The 23096-nt window shown below is 39.3% G+C and overlaps 1 long non-coding RNA gene across 1 annotated transcript in view; it reads right to left on the reverse strand.

Moving 5' to 3' along the window:
* Nucleotides 1-2067: 2067 nt before the first annotated feature.
* Nucleotides 2068-23096, reverse strand: part of LOC123949429 — a 50911-nt gene continuing 29882 nt past the window's right edge. Inside the window, exons 2-3 of the long non-coding RNA XR_006820050.1 lie at nt 3467-3538; nt 2068-2127 (exon numbers count right to left, since the gene is read on the reverse strand). This is a non-coding gene — a long non-coding RNA (uncharacterized LOC123949429). The remainder of the gene's footprint in view (nt 2128-3466; nt 3539-23096) is intronic.

Genomic DNA, 23096 nt, shown 5'->3' on the forward strand with positions numbered 1-23096 from the left:
AATGCATCATTCCCAGGCAGGGTGAGGGAAGAAAGCATTTTAGGAACAGGGAAAAGCATGTGCCTGATCATGCAGGAATAGAGGGACCTAATACCCTGCAGTTCACATGCACCAATCTGGACAGCTGTGTTTAGGAGGGACATGGACAAACAAGAGAATAGTCAGCAACAAGTGACTAAGATAATGATGGACTTAGAGTCTCCAAATATGAGACTCTCTGTGACAAAGTATGAGAGGTCATTTCAAGTAGAATCATTTGTTAGTATAATAAAGTAAAGAAATGGTAGCTACTTTCAGACAGCTGTCATAGTGTAATGGGACTTACAACACTGTGTAGCTCCAAAACACAAAACTAAGACCACTTGGTGGACATTGCAAGGGCAATCCATAATGGGCAGTGGTAGGCAGATTCAGGATTAACATAAAGATCTTCTAGTGCTTATAGCTTTCATTAAAAGAGATCAAGTAGGAACAAGATAAATAACCTTCGTATTTGCCACAGAAGGGGTACATTCAAAAAGGGAGTAATTTCACCATCATGACCTCTAAGCTTCCTTCTGTCATTAGATTTTTCTCTCAGCGGCTAGGATTAGTATCTACCAAAGCAACTCCAATAAGAGGAAGACACAGAAAATGTATTGATCAAATATTAGAACCAAAGTACACCCTCTGGAATTTCCATGACATACATTTGGAAAGCAACACTGAGTGCTATTTTATATAGCCAGCAAAAAATATATTGAGTTACTTATTTCAAGAGATGGTATGACCCAGAAGGAAATACGCTTCAGAAATAGTTTAGCTAAATACATGGATGACAGATTCATAGTGTGTTACTGAGGAAATGGATGTCAGAGTGCAAGATTCCCCTATGAGGCCCTGGACTAAGGCAGCTGATGCTCCAGCTGGCTGAAGATGTGAATTCCTTCATGAAGAGGAACAGTCTGCAGTAAGTGCACACAAACATGCGTGGTTTCCAGTCATACCCAAGGAAAGTACGGCTTGATCTTCCTGCGCCAAGGAGCCTCTCTCCATTTAATATTAAGTACCTTTATGAAATATTTCCTGATTATAAAAAGAACATATGCAGCTTTGCCCACTCCAGACAGAATTACAGACCTAAAAATTACATACCGTTAACTTTCTAAAGGCTAAATAGAAATAAAAATAAACAAAAATTGACTTCTGTGACAAAATACTCTTTTGCATTTTTAAATAAAACATCAATTTTATGGCATTTTGGTACAGAGAGGAATTCAGGTGGGTGAAAATTAGCATCAGTGGAATGCTATAAATAGCAGCACTATTTTTTTTTTTTTTGCTATGAATGCCCTTCAGTTCTGAAAATAATTTTCATTTTATAGGTGACTTCTTTATAAATCAATTGCACAAATAATTTCAACTATCCTGTCCAAAGAGACGAAAATGATTACACGAGCATGATGTGTAATTTGAAGCAACAGAGGACTGACTGGTTATTCTTCTGCACCACTCAGTAAGACCTTCTGAGAAATTACCCTTGAAAAACAAGAGACTCCTGCATCTGTGTACCTAGAGTGACAGGGCTCCTTCACCTGCAGGCTTGTTACCAGCCCATGAACAAGGCAACATTCTGACTCACAAAAGGCTCATCAGGCCATTGTAAGAGTAAGGATTTTCTGCCTCAAAAGGGAAATGCTCTATGTTTGGGGGAAACATAAAAATCCATTCATTATGAACAGCCTGAATATTCATTAGGATTCAAAGCTACAGAGGATGCCAAGAACTAACTTGCTGGAAAAAAGAAAAGGCTGTTTGTTCTTCACTGAATAAAATGGATGATGTGAGGACCTCACCCCTTTCCTGGCTCTCAGTGGAAGATTTCATTGGCCTTAAAAGACCCCAAACTTTCGGTGTCACATTTTACTTCTACACTGAGTTCTCACACGCTACTGTGCCAAAAGCTGAACCTTAAAATCTGGGGGATGGGGCAGAGCTTCTAAAATAAACAGAAATTGATCTTACAAAGTGAAGAAAGCGGGTTCCCACTTCTTGTTGAGTGTTAGGTTCTGGATGCAGGCATTCTTCCACGCCTTTTAAAAATTCCTTAGGTACAGCAAGGATACCTTCAATATTTGAGAACAGCATCTACAAATAAATATAATAAGTGCAATAGTGAAGCAGGTCAACAAAAAAAGTCCATGAGAGGATAGTATTCTCTTTGCAAGCTGAAAATTTCAGGGCATGCTTATCCTTTCTACCCACGCAGAGGGCAGAGGACCAATTTTGTCTGGACATCCTTTCTACTCCTACACAGCTCTGGGAACCAGGAACCCATTCCTGGCTCTCAGGAAAAGCCTGAATAACTAAATCCAAGCGTGACAGTCCCCAACCCATTAGTGAGAATGGGCAGCAGGTAACATAGTGCAGGCAGATTTGCTGGCAGGCTTTTGGGGGCAAAGGCTTCTTTGGTCTCTGGAACAGTATCCTGGAATGGACAGCTTCCCCTCTGGAAAGGTTCTGTGTCTGGAAGTGATAGCTTGGACAGCTACAAGGTCATTTTGCAGGGATGAGAAGAGCCAGCCCTGGGGCAAAGCAGATAACCTGGATGAAAGTGAAGAGCTAGACAGAACCTGGCAATCTTATCGACCTCCCTGAGTCACAAGTCCTGAACCTTCTCTTCTGTCTGGAGTCCCCAAATGAGAGCTGATGTGTCTTCAACTTGTTTGAATAATAAGTGTCTATTGCTCGGGAGCAAAAGCACACAAACTAAAATGCTCCCATGGTAAGAGAATTTAAAAGTTCATTTTTAATTTATAAAAAAATAGAAGAGCCTATAAAAATCCTTGGGAATTTTTTTTTTTTTGTAAATAAAACAGCAAATCAGCACCAAAAATAAACATCAATAATAATTTAGGCAGCTTAAATGAATAATAACAGTAGTGCAATTAATTTTCATTTACCTCCTCCCCCTTTACAAAACTCTTCATTATTTTCCTTTCCTGCAGCCTAAAAGGAAAGGCTTATACATGTGTTTCTGAGTTGAAGACATTATGCAGACATTTTCTGCACCACGGAACCACCCAAATCATTTACTCTTTGGTGATCAAAGATTGAAGTCACATTTGTCCACATCTTGCTTCCTAAGCCACCTCAGGCAATGCTCCCACTTAGGGCTCTGTTCCCCCCTGCTCACAGACACTGAGGTTCTTGGTCATGTGTTTGTTTTTCTTCCTCTTTTCCAACTGCCCAAAGGCCTCAGCAAAAAATTGTTCCATGTCTTCTACGCCTCTACGTCCTCATCACTCTGTTTCTTTTCCCAAACCCTCTTTCCCTTTATCTCAGGGTCGTCCACACAAGTGACTGGCACAGAACTTATAGTGGAACTGAGGAGAAGCTCAAGAGCCTAGAGTAACATCCCACAGAAGAAATTTTAACTAAAAGGGAATGTGTGCTTGGGTTGAGGGCAGACTGTGCCTCTTCTCACCTTCACTGTTTCTTCTGTTACATTTTGATCAATTTTTGATGCAGCACACTGGTTCATTCAGTGTAAGAATACCTGCATGAAAAAAAAAACAAAAAAAAAGATATTGTGAAGGCAACATTAGGTTAATAAAATAACAAGGTGTTGATTAGAACTAAATTTTTTATAGGAAACCAGAATTTTAAAACCCAGTAACTCCTGAGAATAATAGCTTAGTTGTAAAAGGTGAAACCCTGGTTCACAGTAGTTTCTCCCTGGGAATATATCCTTCAGAATTTGGGGACAAGGGGCGCCTGGGTGGCTCAGTGGGTTAAGCCGCTGCCTTCGGCTCAGGTCATGATCTCAGGGTCCTGGGATCGAGTCCCGCATCGGGCTCAATGCTCAGCGGCGAGTCTGCTTCTCTCTCTCTTGGGCATCTATCTCTCTACAAACCATTAAAGGAAAATACATGTCACTCTGGGTTACTCAGATAGATGCCTAAAAAGATCACAGGGATACCAAACAGTATGTCAATATCCAGACAATATCCAGAGGAAAAAATCTTGGAATGTTGGTGTTTTTTCATGATTCAGAACCAAAAGGATTTATTACGTCCTATTTGTTGAGAGCCTGTCAATATGTACTCAATTTCCCACGAAAAGATGTTTTATTCTTTCTCAAAACAACTATTATTTCAAAATTAACATCACCAACATCTAGACGAAGATCATTTTTCACCATACAATGATACTTTTTAAACTTCCTTGGCTGAAATTTCTTCAGGATTTGAGGATAATTAAAAAATTATTTAGTGTCTTCTGTTTGACCTCAATGTGTTAAAAGGCAGCATGACAGAATTGTGCTCTTCAGGACTTCTCAGGGGCAAGAATTCATGAAGGATCAGCATGTAATCAGTAATCTAACCACATACAAGGCACAAGATTTCAAGGATGGTTAATAGGTGGTTAGAGAGCCACTAGTGAAAATGGACAGAGGATGAAGGAAAAACCAAAACCATGATCAATGGAATCTCGGAGATGCATAAAATGGAAAGGAGAGTAAGAATCAGAATACTTATTAAGTGATTTCAAAGCATACCAAGCTTTTCTGAAGTGTGTTTTTTGCCAATTTTTGTTATTTTGTTAAGTTTTTGGTTTTCTCTTGTGTGTTTTTGTGATTTCAATTCCTACATCTCATCCTCACCGCTCAGCCCATGAAAGTAGATTAATAATAGCCATCTTTCTTGGATATTTAACTTCCATTGACTTAAGGCAGTGAGTTAAGTCTAAAGCGGAGATAGAAAGCAGTAGAGGTATTTTGAACGTAACACAATTGGTTAAAATATTGTTTCAACTGCTACCCTTTAAGGAAATAAAAACATTTACATAAAAATCAATCATTACAGTCCCTCTTCAAATGCTAGGGAAAAAAAAAATCAACCCAGGTTCCACATTCCTGAATGGTAGCAATAGCCTGGAGCAAAAGCAACCACAAGTTAGTTCCCTTCACCCACTGCAGTCATCACTATTCCCTGTTAGCCCCAGACCAAAACTGAACGGCAATTGTTTTTTATTCTCAACACTAATATTGTCATCTAATTTATATAAAATTCATTTTACTGATTTTTGTGACTTAGAAATCTCTGTAGCCCTTTAAATTTTCAGCACATAATCTTGAGGTTTTGTCAAGGCCCTGTTACCTTTTATAAAGCTTTCTTTAATAGTAATCATTCTGTTAGGGTCCGGGATCAAAGGACAAAAACCAACACAAAGTGAAAGTCAAGCAAAGCTTTACTTCCACCAAGCATCGAAAATCAAACCAACCAGTGGGGGCCCTACTTACAAAGAGGCGACCACAACAAGGACACCGACTCCGGAGGTTCCCCTTACAGGGCGAGGCGGTTCCCATTACCAGGCGAGGTGAAGCGAGGCCAGGCCAGGCCTCTCCCCTTACCCAGCGAGGCGGCGAGGCGAGGCGAGGCCCAACCGCTCCCCTTACCAGGCGAGGCAAGGCGAGGTGAGGCCAGGCCGCTCCCCTTACCTGGCAAGGCTAGGCGAGCCGAGGCCAGGCTGCTCCTCTTATGAGGCAAGGCTAGGCCAGGCCAGGCCGCTCCCCGGTGAGGCGGCAAGGCAGCGAGGGAGGCGGGGAAGCGAGGCAGCTAGGCCTCTCCCCAGCAAAGGAGGCGGCGAGGCCTCTCCCAGGCGAGGTTCATGACGCTCCGCTCCTGAGGATTACAATGCTCCCGATGATGCTGGTCCCAAGGACCCCATGCTCCCGAGGACTAGCGCACTACCACTACTACCCCAAAGACTATTACTACTCCCCCGCCTCACAGACTAACCTTTATAGAGGTGCTTGAGCCCGGCCTACACACAGGTGGCCAATGAGAATGCAACACACAAGGAAAACTGCACAGTCACCCTGGGTCAGCAATAGGGGTGGCCAATTGAATCCCAATTCACCACAGCAAATATATGTGCACCACACTGATTGGATGTCTCCATCCAACCTGGCCCGCCCCCATATCCGGGGCCTGCAAGCAAGTTCCTCTGGGAGGGGCAGGGTCAACCCAAGCCCACAAGGAAATGGCGCTCTCTGGCCAACCAGGCCCTTACAATTCCGCACTTCTATTTGATTTTATTTTCAAAGTTTGCTTATTTTTAGTAATCACTACACCCAACATGGGGCTTGAACTCAGCATCCTGAGATCAAGTCGCATGGTCCCCTGACTGAGCCCTAGAGTTCTAAGTTTTAAAATGGCACTTGGTCTTAAAGTATTAAGAGTGAAAAATTCCCCCAATGAGAAGAGAAAAAGCTTGAAGAAAAAGCACGAAGTAAACTGGAGCCTATTGACTTAACGTCTGTTTTTCCAAAGCATTAACAATTATATTAGATGTTAATTCTAACATAAAGTTTACATTTTTTTTTCAGATGGGCCTGTCATTTTACTTTATCAGCCTGTGTGAGTTCTGTCCATACCAAGATCATGAAGCACATCACTGAAATCAAAGCCATAGTGTGGCCTTACTCCACATACATTGTTCAACTTTTCTTAGTACTTTGTGCTCTAAGTCCTCTCAAGGATGATAGATGGGCTGCAGTCTCTATAAACACCTTACAGTTTGGTCTTGAATTAATTTTTTCTACCTTCTTTGCATTTGTTAGTTTTTAAATTTCTGAAATGTGTAGAAAATATGACTGAAGAGACTCGGCCAACTAAGCCACCCAAACATCCCAAAGTACTATTATTATTAACCTAATTTAATGTGTGAGGAAACCAAGGCTCAGAGCCTTGGCTGCATTCCCTGCCTATGAGACATCCTGTATCTGCATAGGTGTGTGGTAGGTGTTTATAGGTGTGTTGAGGAGGATTAGCTCTGAGGGGTTTCAAAAAAGCAGACTATAAACATTGGGCACTTCTTAATCTTATTTATTTAGTTGGTTTTTTCCTGAAGTTTGGTGTATCACTGACCATTCCGGAAAAAGACATCACCCAAAACAATATAAGGAACACAAGATCATCATGAATCAAATGATACTTGGAATATATAAGCCAAGAGAAATTTATTGCCAAAAGTCACTTTATTAAAAAAATATTTAATAGTTTAAAATAAAGTAAAATGACAGGCCAATCTGAAAAAAGTTCTACAGAAAAGTCAGGTACAGAAAAGAAGACTAATATCCTTGGAGCTGCCTTAGCTCTTCTGAATGCTATCAACTCTTTATAGCACCAAGAGAACCATTAAACAAATGTGGTGCATTAGGCGAGATTATAGAACAAAAATTAAAATCTATTCCTTTATGTATTACAAGTCATAATATTTGTAAAAGAGCTCAAAGTCAGATGAAAATAATGAACCTTTCATTACATTCTGAATTAATAACAAAAAAGGGTATTTCCAATATCTCAGAATTTTGGGTGCCATTTAATAAGATAAAAGTATGTTTCCGGTGTTGGTGATCGATATGGGATAAAATGAATTTCCAAGGGCCATTCATAAGCTTATACGAACATACTTGTGAAAATGTTTCCTCAATAAAATGTCGGCTCAATTAACTTATTTTTAATATTGCACAAATATTTAGTCAGAGATGCCAGGAGACTATTGTGGTTCTAATATAATACTTCACATTGTGCTGCTCAGGAATTCACAGTGATATCAGATAACTTAAAAAACATAGCACAATGAAAGAAAAGGCTAAGCAGGAAGTACAAAGCACACTATATAGATTATATTCTCAAGCACAAATTTTTCTCTGGCACAGGAAACTGGTCATTTCCCAAATTTAAAGTGCAGAACACTATTCCTGTTTAAGTCGTTATTTGAGAATTCAGTTCCCATGAAAAGGAAATGTAGCTGGGGCGCCTGGGTGGCTCAGTAGGTTAAAGCCTCTGCCTTCAGCTCAGGTCATGATCTCAGGGTCCTAGGATTGAGCCCCACGTTGGGCTCTCTGCTCAGCAGGGAGCCTGCTTCTTCCCTCTCTCTCTGCCTGCCTCTCTGCCTACTTGTGATATCTATCAAATAAATAAAATATTTTAAAAAAAAGAAAGAAAAGAAAAGGAAATGTAGCAGCGATGGAAGGAAAAGTATTTAATGCTGGAAAACAACCCAGAGAAATGACTTGAGGATCCCAACACAAGGATTCATCTCTGCCTGGTATCCAGACCTCTTTTTTTTTTTTTTCACACTCTGTTCTAGCTCACTATAAAAATCCCACAAGGTAGAGAAGAAAGGTTTTTTAAATTTGCTTCATGATACATATATGCTTGAACTAATTTTAAATTTAAATTTAAATTTGTTATTTAGAAATTTCTGTATCTATTTTACCTTTTCTTCAGAACTCCTAAAATTGTTCATTCCTATCCTTAAGATACATATGACTTTTCTACCAACATCCTTTTGCACCTTCTGACTTACCATACGCCCTTCTCTCCTTTCTTCATGTCTAGATATTCAACATACCATCCAATTATCAGTCTGTAGTTCTGTTTCCTTTCCATTTTCATTCTATTTGAACTCTACTTCTAAAAGGAACTAAAGTATAGTAATGTTAACAGTTAGTTTGGGGCTAGTACACTCCAGTGGAACAGAAAAGAGCCCAGAAAACACTCTGAGTAGGAGGGAATTCTGTATCTGAAACCAGTGGTGCTTTTTTTTTTAAATTAATTTACTCATTATAGAGAAAAAGCACACTTGCGAGCATGCACAGGGGAGAGGAGAGAGGAGCAGAGGGAGGAGGAGAGAGAGAATCCTCAAGTTGACTCCATGCTGGCCCACAGCCCCACTGGAGCCCAGTCTTACAACCTTAAGATCATGACCTGAGCCGAAATCAAGAGCCTGAGGCTTAACCAACTGACCCCCCAGATGCCCCATGAAGCACGTGGTACTTTCAATCAGTGGGGAAGGAATGCACAGGTGTTGAGACAACAGACAGTCCAGTTTGCAGACTTTGTCAACTTAAAAAAAAAAAAAAAGAATGTGAAGCGGTTTAAAGTTTGAATTCTGGAGCCAGTCTGCCTGGATTCAAACCCCAGGTCTACCAAATGCTAGATACAAGACATCTCACCAGTACATTTACCTCCCTGATGCAGTCCCAATATCTGTAAAATGAGAATAATATGGTATTTATTCTTATAACCTTCATGCAAAGGTTAAATAAATTAATATTTGTGAAGCAACTATTACATCAAAAACCAATATATCACTGTTAGCTAGAACTACTAATTTTTCCTATTTTATATCACCAAATATACTTGCCAGATATTATTCTCATTAAATACAGTACATTTAATCTCTGATTAATTAATCTCTAAATTAATTTAGATTAATTAGATTAGATTAATTAAATTAGATTAATTAATCTCTAAATTAATCTCTAAATAACAGTACATTTAATCTCTAATTAATTCTTCTTGAAGGTTCAAGAAGAATCAGTTTTTTATACAACATGTGATAATCAATGCACTAACAGCAGGATTAGCATCATATATGTATAAATATGTAAAATATCTTTATTTTGTCTTTAAGCCACTTATAATTTTTATTCATAATTTGCTTTGTAAAAATACATTAACAATCTTTAAAAAGGCAAATATCTGAAAGATTTTGCTTATGCACTCAAGAAATATGAGAAAAAATAACTGAAAATCTGAGATAACAATTATTATCAATAATCCCACTATGTTTCAAAAGCCAAGAGGAAAATGAAATAGGAAATATCATAAATAGTCTGTATACTTCATGAACCAAGTAGGAGCCAGGAAAATACTATTAATGAGTTCATTTCCATAGATATTAGCTTGCAGCTCCATCAACAGCTGAATATTCATGAAGCAAGTTGGATGCAGGTAAACGAGAAAACTTCCCTTACACGAAAACAGCAATTATAACAACAAAAATTTATGCATTTTTTTCTGACCTTGGTTATGTAAAATAACAAAAAAAGGTAATGTCCATTCAAAACTTTATGAATTTTGTTATATAACCACAAAGATGCAAGAGATTTGCTTACTGCTCCAAAACAGCAAACACCCTCTAATACCAGTACTTTCTGTGTTTCAGAACACTTAAATCATCCTAGATCCTCAAGAAGCAGCCTTAGTGGGATGTACATGAAATTGTCCCTAGGCTGAGTGCACATTACTAACATGGTTTAGGGCAATTATTTGCAGAGCTTAGAGCTTGAAAATGCAAACAATATAAAGAACAAACTAAACAGTAAACTAAAATCTAATCAGAACTACACCCAATATTTGGGGGTTTGTCTGGAAGTCCTAAGTGCCCCCAGCAAGAAGACGTCAGGCAGCAATGATATTATTCAGGGAGACGGGAGCATGTGTCCTGCTATCATTGGTCTGAAAGTTACACGTATATACAGATGCTCTTTGACGTGGAGTGGGGAGAAGAGGAGGCGGGAGGAAGGGAAAAGGGCACCTACCAGGGAATAATTTTTATTGTCATGGCCTCTTCCAAATGCAATAGGATTTAGATTTGGACACTAGAGCTGATAAAGAATTGGAATAAAATTCAGAAATGAAGTAGCACGTGACTTTATAGTGCCGAGTCACACTGTAGAGGTGGGTTATCAGCTTGATACTCAGGAATTGGTGTCTTTGCTCATCCCAGTTCCCTGGACCTAAGACAGTAAAACTCATTCCAGACCCTGCTTCCCAGGGTGGAAGAGGCGATACGGTCTGTTTATCGCTTATTGCCTTGTGTTAAGTTTATGGTCCTGAAACACCCGCCATCTCCCAGTGTCCATTTATCACCTTGTTTCGTACTCTGTGCCTGTGTCCTCACCATGCCCTCTCCCTGGAATGCCCTCCTCCACTCCAAATTTAGTCAACTTCTACTCCTCCCTAACAGTGGTTCAGGGTCCTCTTCTGTAGGTAGCCTTGCTCTAATTCTCTAGGTTGGGGTTGGTTCTGCTCTTCTGGTTTCCAGAATGCCCTGTGCACTTTCTCATGATTGTACCTCATGTACTACTTGATTGTATTAAATGTATGCACCCTTCTCCCCCACTAGCTTGAAGCTGATGGGAATAAACACAGTATTTTAACCGCCTTTATACCCAGAACAACAGGCCAGTGCTGTGCACAAAGTAGAAATTCAATGTTTCATAAATGAACAATGGACTGAATGCAAGCTAGATTAAGAAATCTCTGAGACTCTGTTTCTTCATGTGTAAGCAGGGGCCAAAAATAGTATCACCTTATAGAGAAGGAAAAGAGGTAGAGGATGAGAGCAGAGAGTAAGGAGGTAAGGAGACGGCAGAGTATAGGACCTTGTTGACCATTATGAGAACGTCGACGTTTACTCATAGTGCAATGGGGAAGGTTTCCAACTGAGTAGTGACAGGGCTTGGCCTATGTTTTAGATGGACTCTGGTACCTTTCTGATAACAAAAAATGAGATGCAAGCTCAGAAGCAGGAAGATGAGTGATGAAGCTACGGCATCTCTCATTCGGTGAAATGAATTTTGTTAGTACCTCCATAAATATAAATGTTTTTCACATATCCATATGCACACACACACACACACACACACACACACACATAAGTACACCCCATTTCAATTAATAAACACCGATCCAAGTAATCCCATTTTTTATTTCTCAAAATCATTTAAAATGCCAGTTAAGGAATAGATGCATGGCTATTTCTTCTGTTCTCTGTTTCTTTTTCATTTAAATATTCCCTTCTGTTCTGTAGACTGAACTAAGGAAGCCATCAAAAATTACGACTTATAAACTCTGTCAACAATTGCTTTCTTATGTATCACTTCATTAAGTGAAGAATAAATGGGATGTGGCCATACTGGGTTCTTTCTCATTCCAAAGTGATAGAAATGAATGATGAACTCCCTGGGTCAAAAGTCCACACTCGCTGGAATATTTGTTCAGAAATGGGAAATGTTTTATACATTTTCATATATGGATGGTGACTGTTTAAGAAAAATATTAAACATTATTTGAATCAAGAAAATTGCCCAAATACTAAACTAAAAAAGCTAAAATAAGAGTATTTCATATAAATTGGCATTGCCCTTTTCTCAGTGGCAAGAAATATAAACAACTCTGAATTCTCAGTTGGCTAAGTAAAGACAGACATAACTGCTTTGATGCCTATTCACTAAAGAATTAATTAATAAGAACACATATGAATAAAGGGACATGAAATAATTAGCCATTGCCACATGACCAGAAAAAGAAAGGTTACTGAAAAATTAAGGTTACAGAAAAATTAAGGTTACTGTTCAAACATACTATTTCTACCACAGATAGAGAAATAATATTTAATTTATTAATTATATAATAAATAAAGTGTCCATTTTTTTCACCAGTTATATAAATTAATTCAATTAATGTTTCCATAATCCTCTAAGTTTGGGTATAATCTTAGCTGAATTTTAGCAATGGAGAAACTAAGTCTCAAAGAAGTGAAGTAACGTCTCCAAGGTCAAGCAGCCAGGATATGAGGGAGCCTGGAATAAATTCCTGCTTGACTCAGCACCAACTCTCCCATGGCTCACTGGATTATGAGACCCACACTCCCCCACAGGGAAATTAAAATAGTCAGGTCAGGAGACCTCATGCAGAGGCTGAAACAGAAACCAAATAAAGTTCAGTTTCTAAATATGATTTCCAAAGTTCCTAGCCCTGCTTTGGAAAAGGATGGCACTCCCTCATATCTTTGAGCACAGAAATCTTCCACTTAAGGCTACTTGATTTGATTGTAGGGACTTTTTCCTGAAATGAATAAAAAGCACAGAATTTGAGTAAGCTCTTGTATCTGTAACAGAATATTGCTACAGAAGACAATTTTCTGAAAATCCTGTCCTCTTAACCTAATTATAGCATGTAAGTTAAGACCACATTAAAGAGCACAATACAATTGAGTACCTACTTTCAGCTAACGAATTCCATCAGTTGCCAGGGGCAGACCAAAGTCTGCCTGGTTAGCATACTACCCACTAGTTTCACCTACAAAATATAGGAAATGGCCTGTCACCATTTGGGGAATTTAAATACTTAGAGTTACCTTGTTTTCATCCAAAATTATTGTATTACTACTACAGAGAGAAATACAGGAGCTTATAAGGGTTTAGGACATAGGATACATCCCAAACCCTGAAACCCTGAATCAGTCTTCAGACATCCAAAACAATGTACTAATGAATTCAAAACAGCATAAAATCTCCTTTGAAGATGACCAATGGAGTTAATAATGATAATAATTATCCTAAGCATTCATTCTCCATAAAGCTAACTGTTGCTTTTATGATGTTAAATCTAAGTTTTGCCCGCACCCAGACACCATTAATTAGGGTAATTAATAGGCAAACCACAGACTGGGGAAAAATATCTGTAATACATAAGTATGACAAAGTTTCCTTATGTTGAATATACAAATATTTAAATCAATAATAAAAAAAAAGAAATACTTTACAATTTTTTAACGGGTAAACATTTGAACAGAAAGAAGATACAAAAATGCTAATAAACGCTTAAAAGAGCAGCTTGGGTCATCCGTTATCAGGAACAATCAAATTAAAATGAAAATAAGATACACTAATACCAGGAACTAAAATAATAAAGACTAACGATACCAAGTGTTGGGGAGAATGTGGTTTTATCTAGGACTACAAATGACACTCTAAAAATAAGTTAAAGTGCCAATTCTCAATCATCTTCAGGTGAGCAATTTATATCACAGTCTGTCTGTGATACATAAGCAGTGAAAATAAAAAAATTAAAACCCATAATAAAAGGCTTATTAAGAAAATGTTATGCATTATACTAATTTTAAGGAATCTAAGCATGAAAGGCCATGTAATTCTATTCGGTAGCTTTACAATAACTCTAAACCTTATACTTCCCATTATCTGTAAAACTTTATTATATATCATTATGTATGGAGGGCAATCAACATAAAGAGTGTACTAAGTAAACTGTCTAAAAGAAGAGGAGAAAACTATGGAGCAGGAAGAAGGGAAGAAAAGAAAAAAGATGAAACAATTCTTCCCCTCAAAATATTTAAAATTTAGTTTTAGGATAGAATTATATACCTATCAAATTATATTCAAATTGTATAGATCTCCTTTGCATATACTGTCCTCTAGGGTCTAACCCCTGTGTCCTCTCCAGGCACAGCTCTTACTCTTAATGTATCCTGGATTTTATACGGTCTGACACATAGCACAAGCTCCATACACATGTCATTATCACATACTCATTATCTGGACTTCATGGTGAAGCAGTTCTCCTGAATACTGAGTCAGCAATGGTAGTTACTGATAAAATTCTTAAAGACCAGGATTAAATCTGTTTCCCTGGTTTTCTCGCAGAATCTAGCCCAGAATCTCACGCATAACAGATGCGTAATGAAAACATGTTAAATTCATTGGGTATAACGATTTCATTTCTCCAGTGTTCTTTTTTGAATTCCAATTTTCCAACAACTGCTTAATATATGATTATATGTAAATAACTCAGAGTCATCTGTATTATCTTCTGCAAGTACAGGAAGATATTTCGTTCAAGATTTAAGAGAAACAATTAGTCGACATCAAAAGGCTGTAATCAGTGAAAGAATCTTCTCTCTTCTCTACCAGAAAACTTAGAATAATACATTCAGTGACAATATTAAGGCAACTCCTACTGAATTTTTGTTCTGGTATGTATGCCATGTCGAATAATTGTCAAAGGCAAAAGAGAAGTTTCCTGGGCTGGCTAATGCAGGTTTTTTCCTGTTGCCTGTCAATAGCCACCTGCTTGATGACCCATGCTGCAGGTTTCTGAGATAGTAAGTGTAGTCTACAGCCTTGGGACAGAAGCAAGCATGAGGGGCACCTGGGTGGCTCATTGGGTTAAAGCCTCTGCCTTCAGTTCAGGTCTTGATCCAGGGGTCCTGGGTTAGAGCCCCACATCGGGCTCTCTGCTCAGGGGAGAGCCTGCTTCCCCCTCTCTCTCTGCCTGCCTCTCTGCCTGCTTGGGATCTCTGTCAAATAAATAAAACCTTAGAAAAAAAAAAAAAAAGAAGAGGAAGCAGCAAGCATGATCTGGCTTGCACCAGATGTATGCTTTAACCAGTGGAATCACCCAGGACCAGATGATAGTAGATGAGCAATAATCAGTTTAAAATTATATAAATCATTCCTACAGAACTTCATCTGCCTTTTTAAATATTATCGCTCAGCCATTCCTCGTCTCAAAGTCATACTCTAATTCCAGTCATTTCCCTTCAATCACCAGTGTCATTGATAAGAACTGCAGCCACCATTGCAGTGGTGAAGGAAGGTTTCAATCCATCCTCCAGGGCCTAGATCAAAGCCCACTTCCTTCCAGAAGATTTCCTCCAATCCTTTGGCCCATATTTTTTATTTCTTAATTAGATAACCAATAGAATTACTAGATAAAATACTCAATACGTAGCTACCAAACTGAAGTAGTAATTCTAAATTTTCAAAAAGTTAGACATTAGTATTCTTTCAAAGAAACTAGAATTTTATGTACAAATTGAACATTTCATCTTCAATCATATGATTACAAATGGATGTTACTATCTGGAAAAAGAACACAGTCCAATAAAATGTGCTGTACGGTTAGAAAGTCGAGTTGAAGCATGGCATTAATTTCAGGACCTACCTGTATTTAAAAGAAACAGAATTCTTAAACAGGAGAACACCTATCTCTAAATACTTATAAATTTAGAACAAATTTTAATAATTATTTCCTCATCATTAAAAGAAAAAAATACAGAATATATTGAAATCTGTTTACAAACTTAAGCCAAGGATAATTTTGAACAGTTCAAGTTCTGAAATAAACAATCCATCATCTTCAAAACTTATTTTTTAAAATAAACATTGCAATTTTATTCATAACCTTAGGTTTTGCTAGAGAAATGTATTTATCTGAAGTTTTTCCTTAAGAATATCTAATTACATTGCCCCTGTTTTTCTAAGGTACCAGTTATGACCCCCTACATCTCCTAAAAGAACTCAGTTTGATTCCTCTAATAAGAAGACAGTTCCTATTACGTTCAGATGAATAACTCAAACTCATGGAATCTGAACCGTTGCTATAGAGGCTATGAAAAATAAGCTTTTGACTGTTTCTAAATCAAAGTGCTATAATTCAGGTCCCATGGTTATACTGCCCTTAACAATGACATTTTTTGCAAAACACTGCACTGTTTTAAGAATTTCTAAACTATTGTGCTGTATTAGAACACTAAGGGAGAAATCTATGTCTCAAAAATTGGGGAGGGGAGGCGAACCATAAGAGACTATGTACTCTGAAAAACAACCTGAGGGTTTTGAAGGGTCAGGGGTGGGAGGTTGGGGCAACCTGAGGGTTTTGAAGGGTCAGGGGTGGGAGGTTGGGGGAACAGGTGGTGGGTAATGGGGAGGGCACGTTTTGCATGGAGCACTGGGTGTTGTGCAAAAAGAATGAATACTGTTACACTGAAAAAATAAAATGAAAAAAAAAAAAAGTTGCTTATAACTAATGTTCCTTAACCTTAGGTATTATTTAGAAAGGCTCAATATCTGACCAAATCAGATTTGAAGCAATGTTCCTTAAATTATAAAACACTTTATTTTTCCAAGTTCTTAAATACTTCTCAGACTGTATCTTTGTTGAATGAATAAATACTAAGACAATGTTCATCATACTTCCCAGCTGAGACTCATTAATGCACATGCAGAAAAATGAGAAATTTATACATGAAAATTAAGCAAAACCAGGATATTAAGTTGATGGGGGCAGGTTATATCTTAACACTTGTGTTTATGATATCATGATACCCTCATCTGTGCTGAACCACAGACCACAGAGATGACAAAGAAACTGGAGAGATATCCTTGCTATGACCTTCAGATCAATAAGACATTCCCGTACCTGCAGCTTAGTTTAGTGTCACAAAGAACAGTATATACCAGTTTCAGAAGAGTAACACAAAGAGCTTGTGTAGATCAATGCAGGTCCTGTCTGTGGAAAGCCAAGTCCCTCCCCAAAAGAATCTACATGCTTTCTTTTCACAGAACTTAATGCATTGCTCATATTGTCTTTTCAGTATCTCTGTCCTTGACCAGGGCTTCCCTTAATGAGAACGAAGAACAGTGAAGATTGCATAATTTGTAACAGAGATTTGCTAGTTTAAAAGTTGAGGAAGATTCATATTAAAAATTCCAGATTTGGGGGGCGCCTGGGTGGGTTAAAGCCTCTGCCCTCGGCTCAGGTCATGATCTCAGGGTCCTGGGATTGAGCCCTGCATCGGGCTCTCTACTCAGCCTGGAGCCTGCTTCCCCCTCTCTCTCTGCCTGCTTCTCTGCCTACTTGGGATCTCTATCTGATAAATAAATAAAATCTTTAAATAAATAAATAATTTTAAAAATTAATATTCCAGACTTTTTAGAGTACCTCTTAAAACATTAGATGAGCTAACTATACTTGCTGCCTGGCAGCAATTGGTAGAGCAGAGGGGTGCTGCCCTCCTTGCGCTCCCCAGTCCTCACCACTCCCTAGTGTTTGCCCCTGAGCAGCTTTGGCCATTTTTGTTCCTTGCCTTACTTCATGAGCATTTTATTTAAACCCTTTGGTTTAAGCGTGTGAACTCTGCAGTTAGAATACCTGGATTTAAATCCCAACACTTCCTTCTTGTATGACCCTGGGCATATTACTTTCTTCCCTCTCCCTGCTCTTTTGTTTTCTCCTTGTAAATTTATAATAATTTTCACTACTTTTAGAGTTGTTGGGGAAATTAAAGATAACTTGGACATCAAGTACAGAGCCCAATGAATCCATAAATGCACTTATTATTAAGGAAAACACACAGACACACGAGTGGGGCTAGATTAAACCCCCTCTGCCCCACTGCATTAGGTGTATAGAGCTTAACCTCGGAGGCTTTCAGCCTTAGGCCAAGGGAACACGGGCCACAGCCCCAGTAGCACAATCTGGGTAGGCTGCTGGGGACCTTGAGTGAGGTGGACCCAGGCTGAAACTCAGTGCATTGTATCAGTTATGGCTGCCATTCTCCTCGAAGTCCTAGGACTGTTCTTATACCTAGCTACACTTTACAGCCACCTGGGGAGAGTTTCAAAACTAAAGAAAACAATGCCCAAGCCCTACACCAAACCAAGCAAGTCAGATCTATTGAAGTAGATCTATATGTATCTTTAAAGCTCCTAGGTGATTCTAACGTACAGACAGGCTTGAGAACCACTGTTCCATGACACAGAGAGCACCAGCCCTCCCCAGCCATGTCTAGGACTCTCGAAAGATCCAACAAAGGGGTTCGCATTTTTAAAAATGAGCAGCTTAAGAAGCATTAAAATACAGAAATTACTGATTCATCTGGCAGACAATATTCATTTTGTAAACATGTCTGCATTATGGATTAAGTGATTTACATTTTTTTAAAAATAGGAAGATCACTGTTTACAAATGTGGTATTTCTTCAAGTGTATCCCCACACAAGTGATTTTAAATGCCTGTTTTAAGTGCATTCCACAGACTGAGGGACAATAATTTTGAGTCTTTGGAAGGTGACTGAATTTAGCAATACCACAGTAATTAATTAAAGGTTGACATATAAAGCTAGTTTTACTTAATAGTGAGACAACTTAAATTTTTATAATGAAGTCATAGCTTTCTACTTAAAAATAACAAAATCATCAATAATTTTGCAGGAAATATAGAGCAACATTATTAAAATGTTGCTAATATATGTGTAAGTTCTATGCTAATTTGGCTAAACAGTTTAAATGCTTATCAAACTACATGTATAGAAAATAAAATATTAGTATTATTCTTTAGAAGTCTTTAATTAGATCTGGAAATTTTTAATTATTAAAATATCTAAGATTTAGATGTTTTTAAAATACATTTAAAGATCATTCTTAGGCAAAATTTAGGTAGAGGGATAACTAATTTGGGGAAAACTCTATTTTGAGGAAATCTGATATTCTTTGTGGTCGCTAAATTAGGATGCCATGTATATTTAAATGTAAATTTAGATGTGCCCCACTTATTTTAGCATGAATCTTTTAAATCAAATATTAACACTTTTGAATTTCTTTTTCTGTATCTCATGTACTAATTTCCTTCTCCTTTCCCCCAAACAAGGTCACAAACCCAGATCTCTACAGGATAGGGAAATCACAGCAAACAGCAAAGTATGGGCGACGAGTCAGGTCCCCAGGCAGAGGCCACAAAACAGCAGTCCGGAAATCCGGTCCATACACATGATTGGTTTGCTTGTTCTGCATTTCAAAAATTTGGAAAACTCAGATAAAAATCCAGAATCCCAGCTTACTCTGGAAAAGCAGGAGCTTCTGGAACATTGGGGTCCCAGTCTTCAGCAGCAGTTGACTGGACGTGAGTATCGCTGCCCCTTTGGATGGGGCACAGGCTCCCTCCACCTGACCAGTTATCACCACCTGCTTGTTATGTATGCATTGCTTGCTTTACCTTGGGAAGCTTCTGAGTTTCCAACAAAAGGATAAACTAATCAAGTAAGAGACCCCTAACTTGGGCCCAAGGCTCCACAACTAAGTGGGGGGGGACTAGAAGACAAAAAAAATGAGTGGCGGGCAACAACCCTGGGAAAGAAAGAAGACACGCAAAGTCTCCTATATATATATATATATTTTGGGGAGTCAGGAAATGGTGTGGTTCAATGGAAAGAGAAGAGGGGGGAACACCTGTGCTTGAATCATGGGCTCTCCCACTATCACTGGTGGGACCTTGGGTGGAGCTCGTTCTCTGTGGATAATGGGGCTACCAATTTCTCTCTCAGTAAAGAGTCCCTAGGGTGATGAGGAGTGCACCGTGTCACGCACATTCAGGGCTTAGGAGGCTTAAGGAGTGGTAGGCGAAAGAACATGGGATTTGGTAGCAAAATCTGGCTTTGAATCCCAGCTGCACTCCGTCATCTCCATGAGCTTCAGTTTCCTCCTTGGAGGCAACATTCCTGGAGTAATGACAGAAGGGTTGCCAGGAGAATGTCTGCTATGGAGTGGATTGACTTTCACCAAACCTCTATCATCAGCAGCCCTACTGCTTTGATTCTAGTCCTCGTCCCACTGCAGGGGCAAGTGGAGGAGTGCTGGCTAGAACTGAGGCCAGGCAGATGCTAGGTGGCTGTGCACTCTGTAGCATTTCATAAATGAAAAGAATGGGAAGAGAGACAATCCAAAAACTGTATGACTAGAAGGCAGAAGTGTTCAAATATTTTCTGTGGTATCAGAATGAGGCATCCATGATGTGTGGAGGCAAAAGGTGAACAGGAAGATGGAGGGTGGTCATTCAAATGGAAAAAGTATCTTTGAGTACCTGCTATTCTGCCTTATGGGACAGCAAAGACATTGGGTATATTTATGTACGTGGGAGTAGCCACATGTATACACACACACACACACACACACACACACACACACACACACACAATTTCTGGTCCTCCAAAATTCCCAATGAAAAAGACAGACACATTCAAATACCTAATATGAGGCTTGCCTTAGTAAGAACAGTCTAGAAAGAAGGATGATCAGAGTAGGGAAGGAAGAAGTCAAATGCAGGTGGGGAGATCCTAGACAGATGCTTAGAAAAGGTGGAGTCTGAACATCACAGACTGAGAAGGGTTTCCAAAACGAGGAAGAAATGGGGTATCGGGTATCTCGAAAAGGCAATGATCGAAAAGGCCAGACCCAAGGTTAGCAGCTACCAGATCTATGTGGGAACAGTCAGTCCAGTGCACGAGATGGGGGCTTGGGGGAACAAGGCAGGAGATGAACTTGAAATATACCTGGAGAGGAACTCTCAGTCTGCGACTTCATTCTGGACACATTCAGTAACTGAACCTTTGCTCCCAATGCACACAGCTTGCCTCAGAGATAACCTCAGAATCCCTGCAGAAGTATGGCAGGTTGGAAAGAAATAATAAATATCTTAAAGGTGCCCAGCCAGGTCAGAGAAAAAGAATCCGGCTTTATGATGTCAATAGAGGCTCTGAATTGATCTATTTAGCATTGCTAGCTAACGGTCTCTCTAGCTTATGTTCTGGGAAATGTTGACCAGCTTTACATAGTTCTAGAAAGATGAAGATATTGATAATAAAAGGAGAGCAAACAAAAACACATCAGAAATGAGTGATTCTATTCATCTTTAACTTTGGTTTCAGTGACTTCTAAACTCTGACACATTATCTCTATTCCCCTGACCAGAGCTAGAAAGGTCACAGGGTCACTTGAATTTCCCAGCCTTGCTGTTCTTCTTGGACCCCAGATTGCTGGCACCGTGTTCCAGAATTTCCTAAGGTGCCAGGAACGCAAGCTGGTGCCAGGGATGCAAAGTCAAACCCCTGCCTTTGGAAGGTTACAGAAGGAGAGAAGTAATATAAATGGAAATCAATAGCTTAAACCCAGTGAGATAAATCAATGCTCCATGAAGTGTTACAGAGAGTTCAGAGACCAAGCCAACTATTGCATCTACATGCTCCCCGCATGCTCAGGCAGTACAGTGTCCTGACAAAGAGCAGAAGCTCAACTCTAAGACGAGGTTCAAATCCCAGCTATGCCACTTAGCTGGGTGATTCCGGGGCAATCACTTCATCTCTCTGTGCCTCAATATCCCAACCGTAAAAAAGGCAGAATAAGAGCACTTACCTCATGGGATTACTGTGAGAATTAAAAGAATTTACACACATGGTGCACTTAATACTGTGCGTTGCACACTAAAATATTTTCATTAGTATAACCTGATTAGCCCAAAAGAGAGCCTAGAAAAATGTTAATCTTTCCTGCATTTCTCCTGTCTCCAGCCAAAAGAAGCATTATGAAAATGAACTTTTTTCTCAATACACATTTGCCAACTAAGTGAAATTAACCTTGAACTTCCATCTCCCAAGTGACAGCTGCCTGAGATCTTTCCACCACTACATGAGTCTTCTTACTCATCAAGCTTCCTGAAAGCCTCCAGCAGAGCTGTTCCCTGCTAGAAACCTCATGGTCCTGATAACAGAATTAAAGAGACATCATTCTGGATATTTCTGGTGGGAAGCACTGGTTGTATGCAAGGTTGGAGCAGCTCCACACCCCAGATAATTTGTGGACCTTAGCCAAGCCCAAATGCCCTGTCCGGACATGGCACTCAAATTGCCTCTAATGGCCTAGCTGCTCCTCTCCCTTCCAAATGTTTGGTCATGCCAGGGAAGAGAGATTCCTTCCCGATTCCCCTTTAACCCCCTACACTAAGCACCCTCCCCAGGATTCTCTGCCTCTGGTTTCGGGACTCTCAGGCTTCATGGCTTAGCAGTGAGAGGCCTGCTATTCCAGACTAAAAAGTTGTTTTCCCATCCTTGAAAAGAAAGAAAAATAAGTTTTGTCAGCGCACAAGTAGCTGCTCTGATCTTGGCATTTAGATCCAAAGTGGTACCTTCTCAATAACTCATCAGGTTTTTAAAAATATAACTTGGGGGTGGTGCCTGGATGGCTCAGTTGGTTAAGCAACTGCCTTTGGCTCAGGTCATGATCCCAGAATCCTGGGTCGAGTCCAGCATCTGGCTCTCAGCTCCATAGGGAGTCTACTTCTCCCTCTAACATTCTCCTCTCTCATGCTCTCTCTCACTGTCTCTCTCTCAAATAAATAAATACCTTTAAAAAAAAAGATAACTTGGTAATATCCATCACAAATGTGTCAGCATCAATGGTCAGCAGAATCTGAAAACTGTGTGTGTTCAAATTAAAGCAAACATGGCCAGTGGAATTAATATTTACAACATAATGTCCAAAAATTAGAAATAACAATCCTTAAACAGAAGAGAAAAATCAAATTTCCCACGATGGTACTTCTTTACCAAAATCATCCCCTTTATTCTCATCCCTTTAAATAAAAATCTGTTAATTAGCTTGGCAGCAAAGCTGACCAAATGCTGATGAGTGTTCAGGATGCTATCGTGTTTGGCTTTGAAAACAAGTCATGATTAGGAAATCAACATGGGAACCAAACAAAACCAAACAAAAAAACTTCTGCATTGAAGCAGCGGCACAAATTTAGCCTGAAAGCTGCTGTGTGTGGGGACCTGTGTGACTGGGCTCCATGCCCACCAGTTACTAGTCAAGGAAAGGCTAGGCGGTGGGGCCCCTCCCG

Source organism: Meles meles, chromosome 1 (genome assembly GCF_922984935.1).
Source record: "Meles meles chromosome 1, mMelMel3.1 paternal haplotype, whole genome shotgun sequence".
Classification (NCBI taxonomy): domain Eukaryota; kingdom Metazoa; phylum Chordata; class Mammalia; order Carnivora; family Mustelidae; genus Meles; species Meles meles.